Source organism: Dermacentor silvarum, chromosome 2, assembly GCF_013339745.2.
Source record: "Dermacentor silvarum isolate Dsil-2018 chromosome 2, BIME_Dsil_1.4, whole genome shotgun sequence".
Classification (NCBI taxonomy): Eukaryota; Metazoa; Arthropoda; class Arachnida; order Ixodida; family Ixodidae; genus Dermacentor; species Dermacentor silvarum.
Window position 1 is genome coordinate 50956329 of NC_051155.1, and position 22535 is coordinate 50978863.

The window sequence follows — 22535 nt, forward strand, 5'->3', positions numbered from 1 at the left end:
CTACTATGCAGTTGCAGACAGGACTGGTAGTGTAGCAACCGTAAGAGTGTGAACTTACATAAAGGAGCAAAACTGCGTGAACTTCAAATCATTATTCTCTCTTAGGAACCATGCTTTCCAATTATAGCATGGGGATAAAGTAACTGGCAAGTAAATCTGCATTTCATTCAAGTAAATACCATACTATTCATGCTACTTTGCAGGGTGCACACTACATTCCCTTCAAACGTGAATTTACGACCTTGCCACGAGTTGCTAATTGTATTGGTGTATCGTTGATTGAGAGTGGTAGAACGGGATGTGTACGCCTCAGGCTAGAGCACATGTTTCGACAAGGAGACTTGGCTGGTCGAACAGGGAATGGCTCAGGCTAAATCCATTTGTTCCCTTGTAAAGATGTTGGCTTCAGCTTGTGACCTTCTTTGTTGGCCAACTCTTGAACACTAATGTCGCAACCTTCCTGTTTCCCCTCGTCTTGTTCAGCCTATTGCTGCACACAGAAGCTGCATTTTCTTTTAAAAACATTCAATGAGGTCAAGGGCTTTGTGCATGGCAGTGTCTGCAAACAACTTTTTTTTCAATGAATGACAGTTTTGGTGCCTTTCTTGAGCATTCAATAGGGAAAAACCAAAATTAAGCTAATAGACTGGCTATGCCAACAAGTAAGCATGAAACAGGGGAAATCAAGCTCTCTATGGATGTGGAGTGCCATTTCTTCATTTCACACCATGCTTGGGGTCAGCCAGGACTTTCTTCCTAAAATTGAGAAAGTTTGGTAAGAACATATAGATTAAAAGTATTCTGTTTATAACCTCAAACAAAACGCTATTGGAAATTCATATTTAGGTGGGACCAGCGCCAAGTACAAAGTAAGGCTTATAGACTAAATGAAACGCCGTGCTGAATGACAACTGATTAATTTTACAACAAACAGTCAAGTACTCTGGATGCTTGATAAAAGCCATAACAAACCTAAAAAGCAGGGACGCGGTTACACACAATAATGTTAGTTGCATGGAAAATGCACCGTGTCATTGGTTTGCAAACAAGTATGCCATTTCCTTATCAGTTCACAAAACAGGACCATATTTTACTTGGCTCATCTTATTCATTATATTCCATCGTCATGCTAATTCAGTTGTGCAAATCATTTTTTCACATGCCCTTGTTACGACGGTTTTGTGCTGTGATAAAAAAGGCAGAAGTAAAAAAATGAAGAAGGTTGGTTGTGGCTTACGGCAAAATATGCATCCGGCAAACTAGGCCACAAGTGTTGTGTACAGTCTGGAGTCCTCAAAAGGTTGTGCCTACATTGGGCAGATGGGATGCTGTATTAATGCGTGATTGGGGAGCATGACTCATCTGTGTGAAACAACCTGCCCTCATGCATTGTGAAACACTAACAAATGTGGCGGCAGTACTGTGTTCAACAAAACTCACATTGTAGCCATGCATCATGACCAGACAACATGCCAGGCAATTGTGGCTTCTGAAACTTAAAAGAATGACAAATGCATCAGTCATCTATCAGTTACACTGCACGAAAATTTTAATAGATAACATCGCATTATATCACCACTTGTTATTATATATTGTCTGTTTCTTGATTATAAAGCTTGAGGTGAGAGCTGAGGCTTGTGTCATGTGTGCACATCTTTGTTCACTTTTTGTGGTGCCATTACACCAGAATTGGGATAACCAAATGGCCACACACTGCTTTTGTCACGTTATAGTGGCACTCGCAAAGCGGGAAGACACTGCACGTAATGCCACGCCATGTCAGCATGCCCACTCTTTGCACACACAGCAGATTACCTCTAGAACAAGGTGCGCAAGCTGCATATGTGCTCAGCTGCATCGACAGCCATGTGCGGCGATGGCTGCGCTAGAAAAGAGGACGTGCACACCAACTGCCCCCTTGGGCCCCTTTCAGGGCCCTTTAAAAGCTAAGTTTGTAATTTCTTGTTTCTGTTATAGGCTAGTGCAAACAAATGAATTTCTCATTCCCATTAGGAAATTTTGTAGATTAGGTAGAAATTTATGAAAGCATAGATTTATTACTTTTAAAATTTCTGTCGGAATATCGTACAAATGCATAAGCAGTACTTATCACTTGTTTCATGTAAGATTTTTTCCATGCTGAAAGAAAGGCATACATTTAAAAATAAGCTTGGTTGCAACGTGTGAAGGAATTGTGTCAAGTCACATAAAGGGTTGCTGAAATCAAATTATAGTCGCGACCTTCCTGCGACTGACTTTATCTAACACACTGAAAAGGAAGATGACCTTTTAAACAACAGACTCAAAAAGAAGAAAAAAAAAGCCACAACACGTTATTACAAGAACTGCACCGCATAACACCCAAGGACGACACAAAGAAACGACCAGGACGAGCGCGGAACTTACAACAGGTTTTATTGTAGCCAATTTCACATATATTTCATTACACAAACGTCATTAGCTGCACATGCGTAGAAAGACCATCTCGTTATCTGAGAGTTGTATCGATGGCATGCTAACACACCGTCCCCCCCCCCAGCTGGGAAATATGTTCTGCTTCCATAATTTCTCGAGTGAAGTGCGATTTGCTTTTCATAATGACAGACTTGTTATGTAGGTCAGGTGAACAATCCTTACATGTTAAACAATGACAAGCCAGGAAACCTTGAAAGCCTTTCCCCTCATGCGCGTTTTTCACATAGTTTCCATTCCCTAACACTTAACCTAACGTTGACGCATCTCCCAGATTGGCCAACATACACCTTTCCGCATCTTAGAGAGATTTCGTAGACTACACCTTCTGCACAATCAACAAAGGGTGGAGGGTGCCTATGCGTTGTGCCACCGGCTTGCTGCTTTCTTACCTCTGGGTGGGTCATTGTGAAGAGCTTGGACAGCCTGTTAGGTGCGGTGAATACAACTTTTACGTCGTACCGCTGGGTCACCTTTTTCAGGTTGTGTGAAAGATTGTGAACTTACAGTATCACCATGCAGGCAGAAGGTAGCTGTGATACCGTATGTATTTTATCCAGCGGCCGTGGTTATACTCTCTCAGCAGTCATGTGATGGCGTCGGCAAACGCGGTGCACGTTCCGGCATGTGTAAACGGCTGCGTAAGACGCTGTGGCCTCTCCCCCTTACTAGAGAGTACTGCACGTTTCTAACGCATTTGTGCTAGCGTCCCCTTAAGCGGGAGATGGTGCAATTATAATGAAGGGCGCTGTTATAAAATAGGAATGACGTCACATATGGCGCGTGTCATTGGTGGAAGTCAATCGTTCGATTTAGTGCGGCGAGACTGGGCGAATTACACGGAAGATGCACGGTTTTCCGATGATTCCCTCCGGAGCTTCGCCCACTCATCATCATTCACCCCGTGGATATGCGGTGTTTTTTTATTTTCTGCTGCTGAATAGGTTGACAAGGACAACGTTTTAGCACCGTGACATAGGACCTACAGCGGCTTTTTGACCTCTCTTGTGGTGCCGCTTGGAACAATATTGCAAAATCACACTGTCATATTGTGACCACGGCACAAGAGTAACTTAAATAATGTGAGCAGGCGCGCGAGGTTGGTATTGTAGTTCTTTTAGCGCCGAAGCGGTTTTTTATGTGTCATTTACTACATATAATCTTCTTTACACAATGTTTGTACATTACTGCGAACGTTGGCACATAGCCAAGGCAAGCCCTTTTATTACGCAATGCAGTTCTTATGATATTTATTCTGTATTCTGCTTGTGCAAAGGTACTTGCAGCCACTATCTTATCAAATACTGCGAAATAGGTTTTGTGATTTGTCGTAATTAAATGCTTTTTTCAGGTGTTGAAAATAGCCGAAAGGATTCGTGAGACATTCAACGCGACAATTGAAAATGCCGACTGGATGAAGAACGAGAGCAAAGCTATTCTGCAGCAGAAGGTATGAACAGTATAAGTTAACTAGAGAAAAAAAGCTAGAAAAACAATTTTATTGCTGTAGTAATTAAATTGTTACCCAGCGCTGCTCGAAACGAAGCTGAGGACAGTACGGAAGACGACGACGCTCCCTGATGTTGCGCGGATTAGTGTTGCCATGTTTTATGTTTTGTATGACAGTGGCCGCCTTGTAAATATCCTTGTAAATATATTTTAAACCTCTTCCCCCCTAACATTTTGGTGGAGATGCGGGGTACTCCAAGAAGCACAACGGATTTACGCAGCGGGCGCTCCTTGGTTGCATTAACAAGTACACCTCAAGGCGAGGATGCTTCAGGGCACGTCGCAAACCGCGCCCACCGTCATCCTGGCACAACCGCGCGACCCCGGCACCTTTTCAGGCACAGACAACACCGACGTTGAAGAGTGGCTTCAACTCTACGAACGGCTGAGCGCGAGCAATCACTGGGGCCAGACCTTCATGCTCGCTAACCTGCTATTTTACCTTGCGGGAACGGCACGCGTCTGTTTCGAGGCCCACGAAGAGGAACTCACCAGCTGGACCTGTGCAAGCAAAAGCTCGCTGATTTGTTTGGCAAGCCTGTTGGCCGCCGGCGTGCCGCGCAGAAAGACCTTGCGTGCCGAGCTCAGACGTGCACTGAGTCCTATGTGACGTTTATTCAGGACGTGCTTGCTCTTTGTCGCAAGGTTTACGAGAAGATGCTGGAAGTGTAAAAGGTCGCGCACATCCTCAAGGAATCGCGGATGACGCGTTTACGCTCCTTGTTTTCAAGAACTCATCGACAGTGCAGGACATAATTGCTGAATGCCGCCGATTCGAAGAAGCCAAAAGCTGTCGCATTGCTCACCACTTTTCTCGCCTTACTAATACGGCTGCAACATCTACCTGCGAGGACCTCCGTTTCCACCTTTGTCGCCTGCATCCGACGGTATTGTGCGCATCGTCCGCCAGGAGATTGAAGTTGCATCTCCTGCTCCTACCCAGGTTCGCGGCCCAGATGACTCCCATGCAACAATATCCCTAATCCAGACAGTTGTACTGCAAGAGTTGGCCAATGTCGGACTCCATTCACTGAGCCCAGCCCACAGACCCGACAACCGCTCATCCGGCTTACCTGATCTACCACGAAGTTCGCACGCAGTCCTCGTTATAGGAACCCGGAGGAATGGCGCACTTCTGATGATAGGCCTATAGGCTTCTGCTATGGACGCGTTGGACATATTTCTCACCATTGTCGCAGCTCTTGGAACACGCAGCCTACGCAGAGCTATCGCAATGCGTTTGTTGGTGATATAATCCAAGAGCTTACAATAGTCTATTACCCCACAACAGTGCGCATTCGAAACTTTTCAAACGAGGCATTGTCATGTTTAGTTGCCTGTCTGTTCTTCATAAATCTTGTGCACACAAAGTTTTGACTAGTTTCAAATGCCAGGTTGAGCGTTTGCTGCCTCCTGGCTACCCATATGATTTATTTCGCAGCCCTCCCGAAAGCCTGCTTGAAGAACTAAAATCTCCAGAAAGGAAAGAGCAACTCTTGGGGCGTTGCTCTTTTGCAACATAGCATGTTGCAAAAGAGCATGATCAATATGATCGAAAGTCCATGAAAGTGCATGATCAACAGAGCATGTTGCAATATGGAATGACAAAAGAGCAACCCTTTGTCATCCCATATTTAGACTTGAGCACTGCACGGAGCGATTTTTGCAGCCCGGGCTCGGCCCGGGCCCATTTTTACATTGGGTGGCCCGCCCGAGCCCGATCAAAACTTTTATGGCGAGACCCGGGCCCGGCCTGGGCCCGGAAAAGGTCTACGTTACCCGCCCGGTCCGGCCCGCCACCCCTTTACCTTAGACCCGAGTCCGGCCCGAGCCCGGCCCGCCACCCCTTTACCTTAGACCCGAGTCCGGCCCGAGACCCAAAAATACATGTTTTTCAGAGTTGAGAGTCCCGAGAATAACTCCTTGCACGTTACATGCGCACCACCAGAAAGCCCGAGCCCGGCCCGGGCCCCCGTCAAAAAACCCGAGCCCGGCCCGGGTCAAAAAGCACACGCCGTGCCCGAGCCGGGCACGAGCCCGTGAAAAGACTGCACTACCCGGCGCGGCCCGGGCTTTCGGGTAAGCCCGAGCCCGTGCAGTGCTCTAATTTAGACTGTCTATCCCACAACATTAAGACGGTTGCAGAAAAGTATGGGATACGCGTCGTCTGTTAAGCGCCTTTCAAAGTTAGGAAAGTGCACCCCCTACTGACTTAGGCAAAAAGGAGTATAGTTCATGCAAGAAGAACCACCAGAGCAAGTTCACTAAATGGATCTCTAATGTCATCTAGGAGATTCCTCTGTCATGCAGCAGGTCCTGCATAGGTCAAGCCGGCTGCTGTTTCAACAAGCGAGCGCAGGAACACAAGCGATCCATGCGCATCGGTACGATCAGCAATCTCCCTTTGCACTGCAAGCGCAGCGGCAGCAAAATCTGTTTGACTTATCAGGAAAATACTGAATTCCTATTGAACGCAAAACTATAAACGCAACGCAAAGTCGTCGAGGCATTGCACATCGCAAAAAGGGGTGACAATTGTGTTAGCTCACCTTCTTTATCACTATCAAGGAAATAAATAGAATTGTTAGATGGGTTCATTAGGACTCCCCTACGCTATTAATGCACACGTGGCCTTCCTATGTTTCGTCGCTGCCTTGCGCATGATTTATTTACAATTGTTCCTTGTGTAACGAAGAAGAGGACAGCGGAAGTGCAAGCAAGATCGCCGAACCAATCAGCGAAATACTGCTCAACCTGGACCAGTGCTCCTCGCAGCGGACCTTCCGGAATTCACCGCCCGATTTCAATACACCTCTTTTCAAGTGGTGGAGGTGCAGGGATGTCCACAGCGCCTGTATCCTGCAACTCCGATTCCGCACGTTGCAGTCGACCATGCCAGCCGATGCGGCGCAGGAGACGACACCACCACCGGTCGTCCTTTGCTCTGGCGCTCTTCGCCAAAGGGGCCCCGCTGTGTTCAAAGGCAAGGACGACCACGACGTCGAGGACTGGCTGACGTCAAGGACATGGTATGAGGGAGTGAGCAGGCAGAATTGATGGGATGATACCAGGAAGTTGAACAACGTCAACTTTTACATCTAGGACTTGGCCAACTTGAGGTATAAGAAACCACGAAACGGATTTTCAGACCCGGCCCGCTTTCAAAGCGTCGTTCTTGGACGCTTTCAGCCGTCTTGCCGTCAGGAAGCTGCGCACCGAACAACGTTTGCGCGCTCCGGCGCAACATCCTGGTGCAACATTTACAAGTTATATCAATGACGTCGTCGACCTTTTAAAGCGCATCTACGTTTCAATGACAGAGGCTGCTAAAATTGAGCACATAATCGAGGGTATAGACGATGAGGTCTTTCGGAAGCTTCTCGCGAACTCGCCTATCACGGTGGCCGAAGTTGTCATGCTTTATCAGAGCTACGATGAATTGCGGAAGCAACGAGCTTTGACCGGGCGTCCATACCAACGCGATAAGCCACTCGCAGAGCTGGCAGTCGTCCCTGACCACTCGTCCCTTTTCGCACAAATCAAAACAATCTTGCATGAAGAGGTCGCTCGTCAACTGTCTCTAGTGTTCACCATCACTCAGCGTTCGTACCCGCCACTACAGCAGCGGCATCAGCCGCCCCCTTTGGCTCCTATGCTTCGTCACGCGATCCAGCAGATCGCCGAGGCCCTACCGGTGCCCGTCCAGCCGCATGCCTGTCGCCGCACCCCTGAGTTACGCCGACGCAGAGAAATGTCACCGACGCTACAGCCCTTTCTCCGACTATTGCTTGGCATCGTCCCATCGCCGCCACAAATCCTTGGCGTAAGCCCGATAACCAGCTCATCTGTTTTGCATGTGGTGGCCCCGTTCACTTAGCTATACATTGCGGTCATCGCGTGCAAAGGTTACGGGACGCTCGTCAACAAACCTACTACGTAGACCGTCCCTGAACACGCTACGACTCTTCGGATCCGCAATCCAGTATGTCCCAGAGTGGCCACCCGCCATCTCAGTCCCGTAGCTCACCTTCTCCTCTGCCTAATGCAACCTTCGCCGTTTTGGGCGGCTCAAGCACCCTCTTTATCACCAGCACCTTCCTTTTCCCGTCAAGCTGCTTTGAGGTGAATGTTTTGTACGCGTGGAACCCATTGGTTCCTAGGAGATTTTCAACGTGCCAAATGAGCCGTCTACAACCGACTCCAATGCACGGAGTGCCCTCAACTTTTCTGACTCCTCAGCTAGCTATCTGTTCAGTTCGTCTATCGCCCACGGACTCTCTCCTCTTCAACTCTCCGAGCTGCTCCATATGCTGCACCAGTTCCCCAATTGTTTCGACGTTGCCCAGTCCGCACTTTGTCGTACATCAACAGTTCGTCACCACCAGCCGACTTTCGCAAGCCGATGACAATCAAAGAATTAAGGAGCTTCGTAGGGTCCTGCTCCTACTTTCGCTGGTTTGTCCTTAATTTCGCCGCTGTCATGTCACTCGTGGCACAGGACTTAAGTAGCGCCAGCGAAATATCGTATTGGTTTTCTGAGTGCGACAACGCGTTCTCTACTCTCCGCCGTCTCCTAACTTTTCCCCCAAATTTACGTCCGCTTCGTGGCGTAGTGGGCTAACGCCGCGCGCTCGGAAGCGAGGGGTCCCTGGTTCGATTTGCGCCATTACGATCCCACGGCTGCAACTGAAGTGCGCACGGAAGCAATTCGTAGCGATGCTACGAAATCACAACGGAAACCTGGCTTCACCGAATATGACGTCGCATACGCCAGTGGAACTCTTGGAAAAGCTGAATCAAACATCAGTGTTACAGAGAAATAATGACTGTTAATAGTTTGGGCGCTCAGCAAGGGTCGTCCGTATTTATATGGCCGCGCCTTCGATGTTGTCACAGATCACCGCGTGCTGTGTTGATTGTCTTCAGTGAAGGACCCATCAGGCCGCCTCGTACGTTGAGATCTTCGGATTCAGGACTATGACATCCGCATTGTCTACCATTCCGGCCAAAAGCATCAGAAGCTGACGCACTCTCCCGGTCATGTCTCCTGACGAGGCTGCGTCCCTCTCCACCCATACACGTTCTCCTCTCTAGACATCGAAACCCTCTCCTCAGCGCAGCGAATCGATACATAGATTGCTTCACTCCTTGACGTTATCTCCGAAGAGCACACACTTCGGATATCTCGGACGTTGCATCGCGAAGCTTCGCATTTCGTTATTCGTGATGGCCTCCTGTACCGGCGCAACCATTCGCCAGATGGTCGAAACTGGCTTCCAGTCATAGCACGAACCTGAAATCTGTGCAGCTTTTCACTCAGACCCGCAATGCGCTGATGGCGGTGTCTTCACGACTTACGAACGCCTTCGGCATAGATTTTACTAGCGTGGGATGCACATTTTCATTTGCCAGTTTAATCGTGTCTGCTCTGAGTGTCAGCGACGACAAAAACCTCCTCATCCTACGACCAATTCTTTACAACCGCTACCCTGTTCTGGCCGTCCGTTCGACAGTGTCTGGTGTGATCTGTATGGACCCCTTCCATTCACTACTGCAGGCAACTGGTGGGTTATAGTCGCCATAGACCACCTTACACAGTACGCCGAAACTGCCGCTCTGCCCACCGCCACAGCACAGGACGTCGCGTCCTTCCTTCTTACCGGTTCATTCTTTGACATGATCCTCCACGCGAACTCCTGAGCGTCCGTGGCCGCGTCTTCCTAATTGAGGATTTTCCCGCTAGGAGGCCACGGTGTGCGGACGTGTTTTCGCATGGGGCTCCTCTTTCGGATCTGTGTTTTGGATTTTCATCGACTCCGGTGCCCGATTCATCTACACCATACGACTCACCTAGTGGACCGGAGCTACCCGATACCTCTGGGGTCACTGTGAGTCCATTTTCCATCATCTCACGAGCCTTGAAGACTTCGACGCGGGGAACGCCCCAATAAGCCTAACGGAACAGGCGTCTGCCCAACTTAGGCACGGCTGCATCGATGCATGTCGCTCACGGTGGGCACCGCTCCACCTCGCGCTCTTACTGACGACATTGCCAACCACGGCCCTGCAGCAAGGCAGCGTCTAACATCATTACCGCTATTATGCACTGTTTCGGAGTGCGCTAACGAGCAAACGGTGCCAACAATGCTTAGCAACGCCGAAGAGACGCTCACAACCGACGACAAGCCAGCAGCTATCGGAGCATTGAGCGACCGCGACGCTGCCATGCGTTCCCATCACAGAACAAACGAATGACTCGCCACCGGGGGAGGACATGGACGAGGATACCACACCTTTAGCCATCGACACGGACACCATAGAAGACGAAGCCTACAACGGAGCCTGTTGGAAGGTGGTCCGCAACAAGCGACGCGCCCGCAACGCTGCAGCCTACGAAACGGCGTCGCTCCGTCAGAACGCCTCTGAACACCCTTCCGCCGAGCCCAAGCAGAGCGGGCCAAAGCGCCTGCCTCCTCTTCCCCTCCGAGATGAAAAAGTTATCCTCCGGCCTCTCGGAGGCCTGAGATTGGATAAATGGCCCAGACCAACGTTGGCCACCGCGCTTTGGACAGCGGCCGGAGTGAGCCCAAATGACCGGAGAGACCTCATCCTAAGGACCCGGCCAGAACAAAACCTGGCAATAGTAAGCACCCCATCATCGCACGTCGCAGACGCCCTGCTGAATATCCAGGAACTGTCGATCAGCCAACGCACCTACCCGGTGTCTGCATATCTAGCCGCCCCTGATGATTCGTGCAAGGGTATCGTTCCGGGACTGGAACCAGGCACCCCCTCACATATGCTGGTAGAAGAGATGCAAGCATCTGGAATCCAGATACTACAGGCTCGAATGATGGGTCAGACGAATATTGCACTGGTCACCTTCGAGGGCCTACGTGTGCCACGCTTCGTCCGATTTCTTGGGGCAGAGCTCCGCTGCTACCCACACCGTCCCCGCCAGCCAGTCTGCAAAACGTGCCTCAAATTGGGACACCGAGCCGACCACTGCCCCACACCAGACGTCACTATTTGCGAACAGTGCGGCATCGAGAATCCCATCCCATCACACCCATGCTCTCCCCGGTGCAAATCATGTGGAGGGGACCATCCTACAACTGAACCGAAGTGCCCGCAACGCCAGCGACAACCCTTCAACAGAGCCTGGGTGAAAAAAGCCATCGAAGATGAACAGCGACAACTGAAGGCCTCCACCAATGCGGATCCTCCATCAGCGACAACCCCTGCTTCTGGAACATCATTCAAGAAAGCTGGCCGGTCTCGTTCGAAGACGCCGTCCAGATCCCGCCCCAAGGCTCGGGTAAACTCCAAATCCCGTTCCCGATCACGCTCCCAGTCGTCCTCCGCCCGCAACCAGGTGAAGCGTCAGACTACCCCGGCGTCTCAGGCATCCCCGCAGCCCTACAAGAAGGCACTACTAAACAAGCTGGCAACTTCAGCAGCTACCCCGGACCGTCAGCAGGCCCAGGCCCCGGAGAACACCAATGCCAAGGCGGCACCTCGGGAGGTAAGTTGCCCGCGGGATCCCCACAGCTCGCTCCCCCCCAACCTTCACCCCACAACATGTCCCCCTCTACTCCCCTACCGAACACCCACAGTGATCCTTTCCCCGAAATCGCGCGGCTACGCCGTGACATGGAAGCGCGCCACGCTCACATGCATGCGCAGCTGGAAGCTGCAATAGAGCGCACAAACGCCAGAATACAGGCAGCTATAGAGAGCGCGCGGCAGGAGTCTCTAGCGCTCCGGCAGGAGATCATAAGCGTCATACACGCATCAGAAGAGCGGACACACGCCCTATTCGCAGAGTTAGTCTCCCGTTTGGATTCTATAAGCGCACCCCTGCCGGATTCCAAATCCGCGCGTCCCCAGCCACCCCTTACAGGTGCAAGAAGATCGCACCCATACTCACGCCCGGCGGCTTCCTCTCTCGAGGATGATGGCGACCCTTAGCAAGCAGCAGCTCGTGGTCTGGCAGTGGAACTGCAGAGGATACCGTCGGAAAAGGGCATCCCTGCAACAGTACGCTGCTATGTCCACACATCCTCCTGATATTATCCTCCTACAGGAACCAAACTGCTCCCCTTCCCTATCCGGCTTCACCACTTTTACGGGTACCTCTCCACTCGTGGGAGCCCTAGTATCAAAACACTTAACGTGCAACTCCCACACTATAAACATCGATATCCCACACCAAATTCTTGAAATCATTACACAGGGCAAGAACAGTTGCAGTCTCTTCATACTTAACGTGTACAGTTCTCCCCGCTCACGCACACACTCGTTTCATCGTCTTCTAATAGAATTCGGACGCCTTGGGCGCACCCTTCTCGTGTGCGGTGACTTCAACGCTCCGCATACAGTTTGGGGGTACCGCAAATCTGAAGCCAAAGGAACTCGACTCTGGGATGACATATGTAACTTGAGATACACCTTACATACAGACCCAGGGCACCCAACACGTTTGGGTAACAGCGTCACACGTGACACGTGCCCAGACCTTACTTTTTCCAAAAATACAGGACCAGTGATTGCGCATGGTCCTCTCGATGAACATCTAGGCAGTGACCATTATATCGTGGCCACTACCCTACCACTGCAGAGTGCACACTGTCCCGAGCGGAAAGTGAGCATCACGGATTGGACGCGGTTCAGGGAGCGCCGACAGAATCCTCCTGAAGGTCTAGGATACGAGCAATGGATCGAGTCCCTTTCTTCTGACCTAGATGCGTGTACGCGCACACTGGTTACCACAACTGCGACCCCGGACGTGGACCCGCACCTACTGCATCTGTGGGAGGCACGTAGGGGGCTCACGCGGCGTTGGAAACGCCAACGCCTCAATCGCAAGCTTCGCCGGCGTATCGCCCAAATTTCGCAGGAGGCACAAGAATATGCTGAGACACTCGTCCGAAACAACTGGCGAGGTTTTTGCGAGCGTCTTTCAGGCACCCTAGGCACCGCGAAAACATGGTCGATACTTCGCGCACTCATAGATCCCTCCAATACAAGGACGCAAACATTTCATCGCCTACTCAGCTTAATACATAAGTACCGAGACGATCCGGCTGCTCTTCTCAAAGAGCTAGAAAAACGATTCATCCCTACCGGCACACCTCCACAGTATCTGAATTACCTGCACGCGGAACAATCTAATGAGGAACTCGACGCGGACATTACAATCGATGAGGTTCGCGTGGTACTTCAAGATCTCCGTCGAAACACGGCCCCAGGCGCAGATCGTATCAGATTTTCCACCCTTCGTAACCTCAGTGATTCAGACCTCCATCATCTGACAAAGCTATTCAATGATCACTGGCGTCAGGGCACGCTCCCACAGGCATGGCGTCATGCTGACATTTCGCTAATACCCAAACCAGGAAAGCCCGTAGACATAGCAAATTTACGGCCAATATCCCTTACTTCATGCATCGGAAAGTTAATGGAGCACGTGCTTTTGCGGCGACTGCAACCTTTTCTCGAACGACAGTCATTCTTCTCCCACTCACAGTTCGGATTCCGGGCACATCTCTCCACGCAGGACGTGCTTCTACAGCTCAAGGAAGAGGTTATCGGCCCCCCGTCCCGTGCCCAGACGAGGGCCATCCTCGCCCTTGATCTAAAAGGAGCATTTGATAACGTGGCACACGATTTGATTCTTCGAAATCTCGCAGAATCACATTGCGGCAGCCGCATGTATAACTACATTCGCTCTTTTCTGCGGGACCGAACAGCCACCATTGGAATAGGACCACATCGGACAGATACGATTCGCCTCACAGGTCGCGGCACCCCTCAGGGATCAGTTCTGTCCCCCACTCTATTTAACATCGCCCTCGCAAGACTACCTCAGCAGCTCGACCAGATCCCCCATGTTGCACATGCGATTTACGCAGACGACATCACGATTTGGACGACGCGAGGGTCAGACGGGACCATTCAGGATCGACTGCAGCAGGCCGTCGACATCGTCACCGCTTACGCACGACAGGGCAGCTTGTCCTGTGCCCCACAAAAGTCCGAGCTTGTTCTCATCCGCGCACGTAGCATTACCCCTCCACCCGAAATCACGGTGCACGTGGATGGCGTTCCTGTCCCCCAGGTAGACCGTGCTCGCATTCTTGGACTACACGTTCAGGCGAATGGGAAGGCGAACTACACTATATCTCTCTTGTCCCGGCAGACCGAACAGACTTTGGCCATGATTCGGCGGGTCTCCAACAGGCGCTCAGGTCTACGGGAACGGGACCTACTGCGCCTGGTGGAGGCCTGTGTGATCAGTCGCATTACTTACCACCTTCCCTTCCACAGACTTACGCAGTCGGAGCAGACACGGGTCGACACAATGCTGCGAAAGGCGACCAAGCTCGCCCACGGCCTCCCACACTACACCGCCACGAAACGTCTGCTAGCCCTAGGGACGCATAACACTCTCAGTGAGTTATTGGAAGCTCAGTGGGCCAGTCAAAGACAACGTCTTTTGCTCACACCCACTGGGCGGCACTTGCTCTCGAGATTGGGACATCCAGTTTTGCACAATTATGATGAAGACATCACCATCACTATTCCGACTTGGGTCCGTACAGCCTTAAAGGTGCACCCACTACCACGAAACATGCATCCTGAGCATGACGCGGGACGCCGGCGCGCCCGTGTACGGTACCTGGTGCGCATGCTCGGTGACATCCCTGAGACAAATACCCTATACACGGATGCTGCTCGGTGCCACAACGGGTATTCCGTGGTAGTGCTGGATGGCGCTGAAACGTTTATTACGGCCGCCTCCTTACGGAATTCTACACCTGGACACGGAGAAGTCCTTGGAGTAGCGCTTGCTGTGCGACACGCTCTCCAGATTCCTGGGGAGGTGTATATCCTAACCGATTCCCAGCAGGCATGCCGCGCCTTTTTGACGGGACGCGGCTTCTCCAAGGCAGCTCTCCACATCCTACACCAGTCCCCAAACACAGACACATCTGCCCCACAGCGCATCCACTTGCTCTGGACTCCTGGCCATGCCTCACTGCCGGGTAATGACCGCGCACACGCGGTCGCTCGAGAAATTACCCTCCGAGCTGCCCGGCATGACGAGGATCGGAGTCCAGATCAGGCGGGCTCCCCACTCACATACAGAGACGTATTAAAATACTATACACGAGCTAGACACACCATGGGTCCGCCGCCGCTGTCATTCTCGCGAGAGGAAGAGGTGGCGCTCCGCCAACTCCAAACAAACACGTTTCCCAATCTCCTCTCCCTACATAAATTTTACCCTGACCGCTACGCAGACTCTTGCCCGGGCTGTAGAAGCTCCCCCACGGCGTTCCATGTCACCGTGGAGTGCACCGCAAAATTATTCCCTCCCCTGCCAGTCATCTTGCACCCCTTCCGCATCAAAGAGCTGTGGGAGGATGCCCTCCGCGACGGGCCTCCCGAGGTCCGCCGGGCCCTAGTTCAACGGGCCCGTGCTGTCGCTGAGATCGTTCTAGGGACCCCGGACTAGGGGTCCCTCCCACACTCTTACTACCTTTTATTTTTGCAATAAAATCTTTACTCTCTCTCTCTCTTCCTAACTGACGTGGTTGAAGCCCTACTTCATCAGTGCCATATTGTCCATCGCACCAGCACGGCCTACCACACTCTTACGAAAGGCCTCACTTAGCGGTTTAATCAGACTTTGGACGACATGGTTGCGACCCATGTTGCGTCCAATCAGGCAAAGTGGGCTACAGCCCAATCAGGCAAACTGGACTAGAGCACCTTGACCTCGAGTTCCCTACAAACATGTCTTCAAATAATCTATACAGCTGGTCACCGAATGTGACTGAAACTTGCATCATATGATACTATCGAAGTTCAAACTTCAAGGTTCAATCTTGTATTTGAAATGTAGAAGAATATAGCCGGCCCATTAAGCCGGAAGTGTGATAAAATAGAGCGGAAAGTACCCCCCCCTCTCCTCTTCCGTACGCATCCGTGGCCGAAGCACTCACCATACTCTGCTCCATACATAGCAGTCAACGATGTGGTAGCTAGACCAACTTCTTGCAGTGGTTTCTTTCGCACCGCACTTATGTGCAACTGTTTTTTTATATGGGCTCAGTATTGAATCCTTAGAAACAAACACATTGTGGTATACGGCTGCTACTGCGTTGTTTTAGAGAGGGAGTGTGAACTTGATTGAAAACCAGCACTTTATTCGGCTGGGCCTAGGCGTCCCACGATTTTCTTGTTGTATATGAAATATGATATACAACAGATCTACAAAGAATTAAAGGAAACGCCACTTATTTTTTCGTTCACGAAAAACGGATAGGCGGCGGATATTTATAGTCGATTTGCAAATATTAGAGTTTGTTGCCTTGTCCTGCTGTTTGGTGCTTTCTTGATCTCATTTATTTCGCACATACGGCCAATCCCAACGGGGAATTTAGCTCTCCTCCACAGACGCTATTCCACCCTCAAAGTGCGGTCTCTGAAGAGGAGGCGCAAGCTCAAATAAATGTAAATTAACTGGGAAAATTTGTTGCCCTCATGGTTCCCGACCCCATACGTAGACGCCGAAAGGAAATGTGTTGCTGCGATTCAAGTGCTTTTGCCATCAGCAAAACCTTGAAGATCGAGTTGTGGGCTTGGAGGAGTAAAGGCGAAGGTGTTCAATAATAAGATTACATTGTTCTGCGAGTCTGTGAACGAGAACTTCGTGGCTGGAAAATATATCTCGCACATGCGCATAATATAACTGCATAGGTTGGGCATTGATGGTTACGCTGTTCACTATGAGTTTGCAAACGCTGCTACTGATATAAATGCTTGGTTAAACAGTCAGCGCTAAACGGGGCTGAGCAATAAGTAGCAAGACAATGTGCTGCCTTGTGTTTGTTTGGTGACTTTTTTTTTAGCGCTGTTCGTTTTTCGAAATCATATACCAACTAGGCCAACAATATACGTTGTAAAATGCATCAAGTTGTAAGCGAAATGTTATAGTGTTTTTTTTAATATCACCATTTTCTAATATAGCACAAGGATGATAGCATAATTTCATGCGAAATGGCTGCACGCATTGTCAATGAAAATGTTTTGTCAAAAGTTAAGCAGTGTTGTTTCGGCAACGTGCGTCTTATATACAGAGACATAGAGAGGACCGCGGTGACCCCGCCTCTGTCGAAATATTTTTCTGGCCACGCCACTGTAACCCTCTCATCGACTAAGCGTGGGCATAGTCGAGCGGTTACGTATATGCAATTTCACTTCGGACGATTCCTCCTAGTCTTAACTGAAATTTGTAACCGCGGAGGAGAACAACGTACCGCCTTCCGCCACCGTAATTTGAGCTGTCTTGCGGCGCATTTCATGCCAAAACTGTTTCGTTCCCTCTTTCTAGAAATTTCAAAGCAGAAGCAGCGAACTGTTGCCCTTGTGGTTGTCGATCACTGGGGTTGTTTCAACAACAGGTCGGTATACAACCATCTCTTCTCCCTGCTCACAATTCTATCGGGTCAACGTATCGGCCACTTCGATGACATTCAATCCATGCACATAGTCCACGTTCGCAACGCCTCTTTCCTGGACGATGTAGACGAAATAGATCCAGTTTGTGCTTTTGACATGTTTTCAGCCCACATCTCTACCCTATCCATCGAATGTCAACGTGGATGTCGACGTGAATGCAGCTTCCACTGAAGCGATGTTGCTACACACCATATTGCCACCACTTAGACACGCCTTGTATTAGGTGTGTATGCAGCCAGGCCCCTTTCCAGTGTTTACCCATAGACACGCTCCGCCATCAAGCAGCGTCGCCACGATGTCAGCAAGAAATAGGTAAAAGACACTCAAGTCAGAAACAGCACGATATGTGTCAAAGAGATAATAACAAGGCGCTAGAATACCAAAGAGCACAAAACAAAGCACGAAGGAGCATGCGGTTCAGTCTACTCAAGAATAACTAATCCATGAATAAGAGGCGGGTGAGGTAATCGGTGAGGATCACAGGAAACCAGTGAAGAGGCTAAGCGACGGGTTGGTGATGGCTGGCTCGATGTAGCGTCTCGCCGAATGACGAGACGCAGGCGTCGCAGTGGAAAGGTTGAGGAAGACAGTGCATTCCTGGCCAGGCAGCTGTGCTGAAGCTCGGGTTTGAAGCGCGACCACTCGCATTCCGTCTACGGGTGCAGGGTGGCAGTGCGCGACAAGGGGAAGTCGCCAAGCACTGGAAGGCATAGGTCGGCCCTTGACTGCTATCCACCGATGGCCGAAGTCATGGTGGCAAGGGTGCGAAACCCGACGGCCCGCCTTCAGCGCCTCAACCGGTGCTGACCTTCTTCCTGCGTGGTTTCGTGGACCTCCACCCACATTCTTCCACGCGCTTCGTATTTTTATTCTCACTTGGCCTCGTATGACTCCAAGATTGGTTGTTTCGAACTTAGTGTGTTTCAACAATTGGTTGAGAGCGGCTTCGTGGACTTCCACGATTGGATCCTTTTGCTTTTAGTTTTTTCTTGCGGCACATGTCCTTGTTCCTGCTGCTTTGTTGTCGTCGTCTATTTCGAAGCACAGCACTTGCATCCGAGCGCCCACCCGTCGTTGTGCACATCCTTTTCTTTCGAAACACTTCATTCAGGCTCCCGCACTTCATTCGTCAGAGAGACACAGCATTGGCTGTAAATCGTACTCTAGAAATGCCACATACATGCATCACTGCTGAAGGGTTACTTAGAGAAAATTGTACATTTCATTTTACGCGATTATGATATGGCAAGGCGAAACGAAAAAGCGCCTGTCCGTCGCCTCTGTGCAGAAAACTATCATCATCAGCATTGGCTCGAGCGTCGTCTTCTTCCGCAGCTGGCTCGTTGGCGTCCCTGGGGTAACGCTCGTGCTCTTGCTCGGTGCGCGCTCGTGCCACTGCTCCCACGTTTGTCGTCGTCGTCTTCTTCCACAGTTGGCTTCGTTGCCGCTCATCATGCCAGCATAAAATTTCACTTCTCTTCTGTCGTCGTAACGGGGAGGCCGCAGTTACGGAGGTATGAGCCATTGCTTCCGGGGTATGAGCCATTCAGTGTCTTACATAACGGACAGATTTAACTTTGAAGCAATTAAACTTCGAAGAATCGCAAACGCAATGGTGGGAGAATGGTGCTAACCGCGCCTCCGAGCCAACTCGACACATCGAACGCAAGCGATAACGACGGACTGCGGGCATACCGTCATTGACGTCGTTCTCTCCGTCGCAGCCGAACGTGTGTGTAACCTGATTAGGAACACAAGGACGTAGCCAATAATTGAGAAATACTCTAGTGAAGCGTCGAAATTAACCCAGTTATAAAGACGGCGCCGCACGTTTCAGCTTAGCTGGTTAACTAACCATCTTTATGGAGTGCTTGGGCGGTAATTTTAGACAACGTTTGATTTTGTTCCCTATATTCAGTACTATTAGTAGTTACGCATGCAACATTAGTGCGTGAAAGCACATTTTCCCTCTTGTATAGCGATTATTTTTTAATATAATTGCAGTTAAAGGACATAGCTTTTGGAATTGGATGCCCGGATTATATTTTGAACATCACATATATTGACCGTGTGTACAAACACGTAAGTACATTTCCCCGATCCACAGCAGAATGTGTTTGTTAAATAAATTTGCGTTGACTGCCTTTATGCATGTGCACTTATGCCACTCACGGCCACTGCTGCGCAGGTTCCACCGAAGCCACAGGTGTCTGGCACTCCCACGGCTATTACTATCACACATATGCGCGCACACACACAGAATAATAATGGGGACACAGCCACCTCCGTAGCTTAGTCAGTGGAGCACCGCGCTCTTTATGCAAAATGTGGGCATTTGACTCACACCGGCGTCAAATCAAATTTTAGGTCACTTTCATTTACCTTTAGAACCTTGTGCTGTATATAAATTAACGAATGAATGTAAATGCAAAAGTTTTGTTATTTCATCAGACTTGTGCCAGTATGCCCTCAAAGCCACTCACCCTTTCTGTTCCTAGATACAGAGCACTTATGTGCATACAGCCATTCCTATTGCTGCTATAGGCGTAGCGTTTAAAGGCAAGCGATGACAAGACTCTTCTTTCTGGGGTTTTACGTGCCAAAACTGGTTCTGATTATGAGGCACGCCGTAGTGGAGGGCTCCGGAATTTTGACCACCTGGTGCTCTTTAACGTGCACTACAACGCAAGCACATGGGCGTTTTTGCATTTCGCCTCCATCGAAATGCGGCCACCACGGCCGGGATTCGATTCCGCGACCTCGTGGTCAGCAGCGCAACGCCTTAGCTAACTGAGCCACCGCGGCGGGTCTGACACGACTCAAATCAGCCTTAGTTGCTAAATTACGCTGCCAGTTGTGTGCACTGCGGTGGAACACCACATTTATTTTCAGCCCGCCGTGATGGCGCTGCGCTAGCAACTACGAGGTCGACGATTCAATTCACGGCCACGGCAGCCACATTCACAATGTGGTGTATTTCACACACACACACACACACACACACACACACACACACACACACACACACACACACACACACACACACACACACACACACACACACACACACACACACACACACACACACACACGCACGCACACACAGACACACACATGCACGTACGCACACACAGACACACACACACACACACGCACAGACACACACACGCACGCACGCACGCACACACACACGCACGCACGCACGCACGCACGCAAGCACGCGCACACACACACACACACACACACACACACGCACGCACACACAGACACACACATGCACGTACGCACACACAGACACACACACACACACGCACAGACACACACACGCACGCACGCACGCACACACACACGCACGCACGCACGCACGCAAGCACGCGCGCGCACACACACACACACACACACACACACACACACACACACACACAGGAACTTGTAGGTTGAGCACGCACGTACGAAAAACAAAACGATGTTTGATAGGAAATAAATACTACAAATGTACTCACTGAGGAGAGAATTCCGTAGATCTAGCGGCCCGCTCCGTAAACACGCCGCTACCACCCTCCCCCCCTCCCCATCGTACCGCACATGTGCAGTGACGTCTCCGCTCGCCCGCTGGACCCTCTGGCCCGTAAACCCGCCGCGCTACAACTCTCTATTACCACTGTTGACGTTTTCCTAGCCTGCCTATGCAATATCGTATCTGTAAATTTGTGTTTGCATGTGAGGTAAGTTGCTCTGCCAACTGTTTTTCTGTTGTGTTTATCTGAGTGACTTACGAAATCTTTCTAAAGTTTTGGGACCTCTGTCAGGCTTTGTGGCTTAACTACCAACCTCCTCTTGATATGAGAGATATGAAAGAAATTGAAGAAAAATACTGGGAGTGAGAACTAACTTTTGTTAAATTAACACACATGGTGGACAAACTGAAAAGGAAAACCTTATGGCGCTGTTTACGGCCTCTGTAAAATTTATTTCTCTATGGCCATGTCCAATAAAAGCTTACAACACACATGCGTTCTTGTTCTTTCACCACGTCTTCTGTGTTTACACATTCAGTAGTGAGTCTGTCAGGAAAAATGCGCAAGAAAGCTGCACATTGTGGGGACGGGCTAAATTCTTCACCACGGAAAGGGCAATGGGTGTGGAAATGACACTGATGTTTGGCAAGTTTTCCACATTTGAAGACTTGCCCACTGACTTCGACATGTAACTTAACGTAAGGCGACGGTCTAATTTGACGCCAATACAAAATTACTCGGGTGAAGTTGAAAAAACTTTTACAAAGTGTTTTGCTTAACACATCATTCTGCAGAAAGAACAATTTTAGTTCACGCTGCATTCACTGAAGGGGATGGCATTCAGCAAGATGGATATTCGCCCCGTTCAATCGGAATAATTTTGGTAGCAAAATGTCATACCATTAAGCTGCGATCGAGCCTCCACTTGATAGTAATTGTGAACAGAAGACGCCATTTTTTCTGTCCATGGTAAAAGACCTGATTCATTGCTCTGCGTTATTCACAAAAAGTTAGATGGGGAAGCACAGATATAATTGACGCTGTTATTACATGCAATTATTGTCCGAACAACTGGCTCTTTCCATTTGAACAAGAATGTTGAATGCTTGCCTCAACCTGGAACGCTTCTCTCTAATAAACGCTTTCCGCAGGTACCCAGATTCAGTATCAATACAACTATACTTGAAATGATGTACTTCTTGAAACAAAACAATTACTTGAAGCAATTGGTTGCGTTAAGGGAACCAAGGCACAGCGACAGGTAAGTCTTTAAAAAAATCTTTAAAGTTCAAATCTTTAAAAAAATTCAGTTATATATTTTCCCAGGCATGTTCTGCACCCATTATAATTTATGCTTAAGCCACAGAAATATTCAATGCAGTGAGTTTTCAATTACACATTAGCTTTAGGAAGCTGAACAATACGTAAAAATGTAATTCTTGCTGCTGATTTTTCTTTTTTAGCTTGTTGCAAAGATGGCAGAAAAGCGCCTTAGACCTCGGTGCC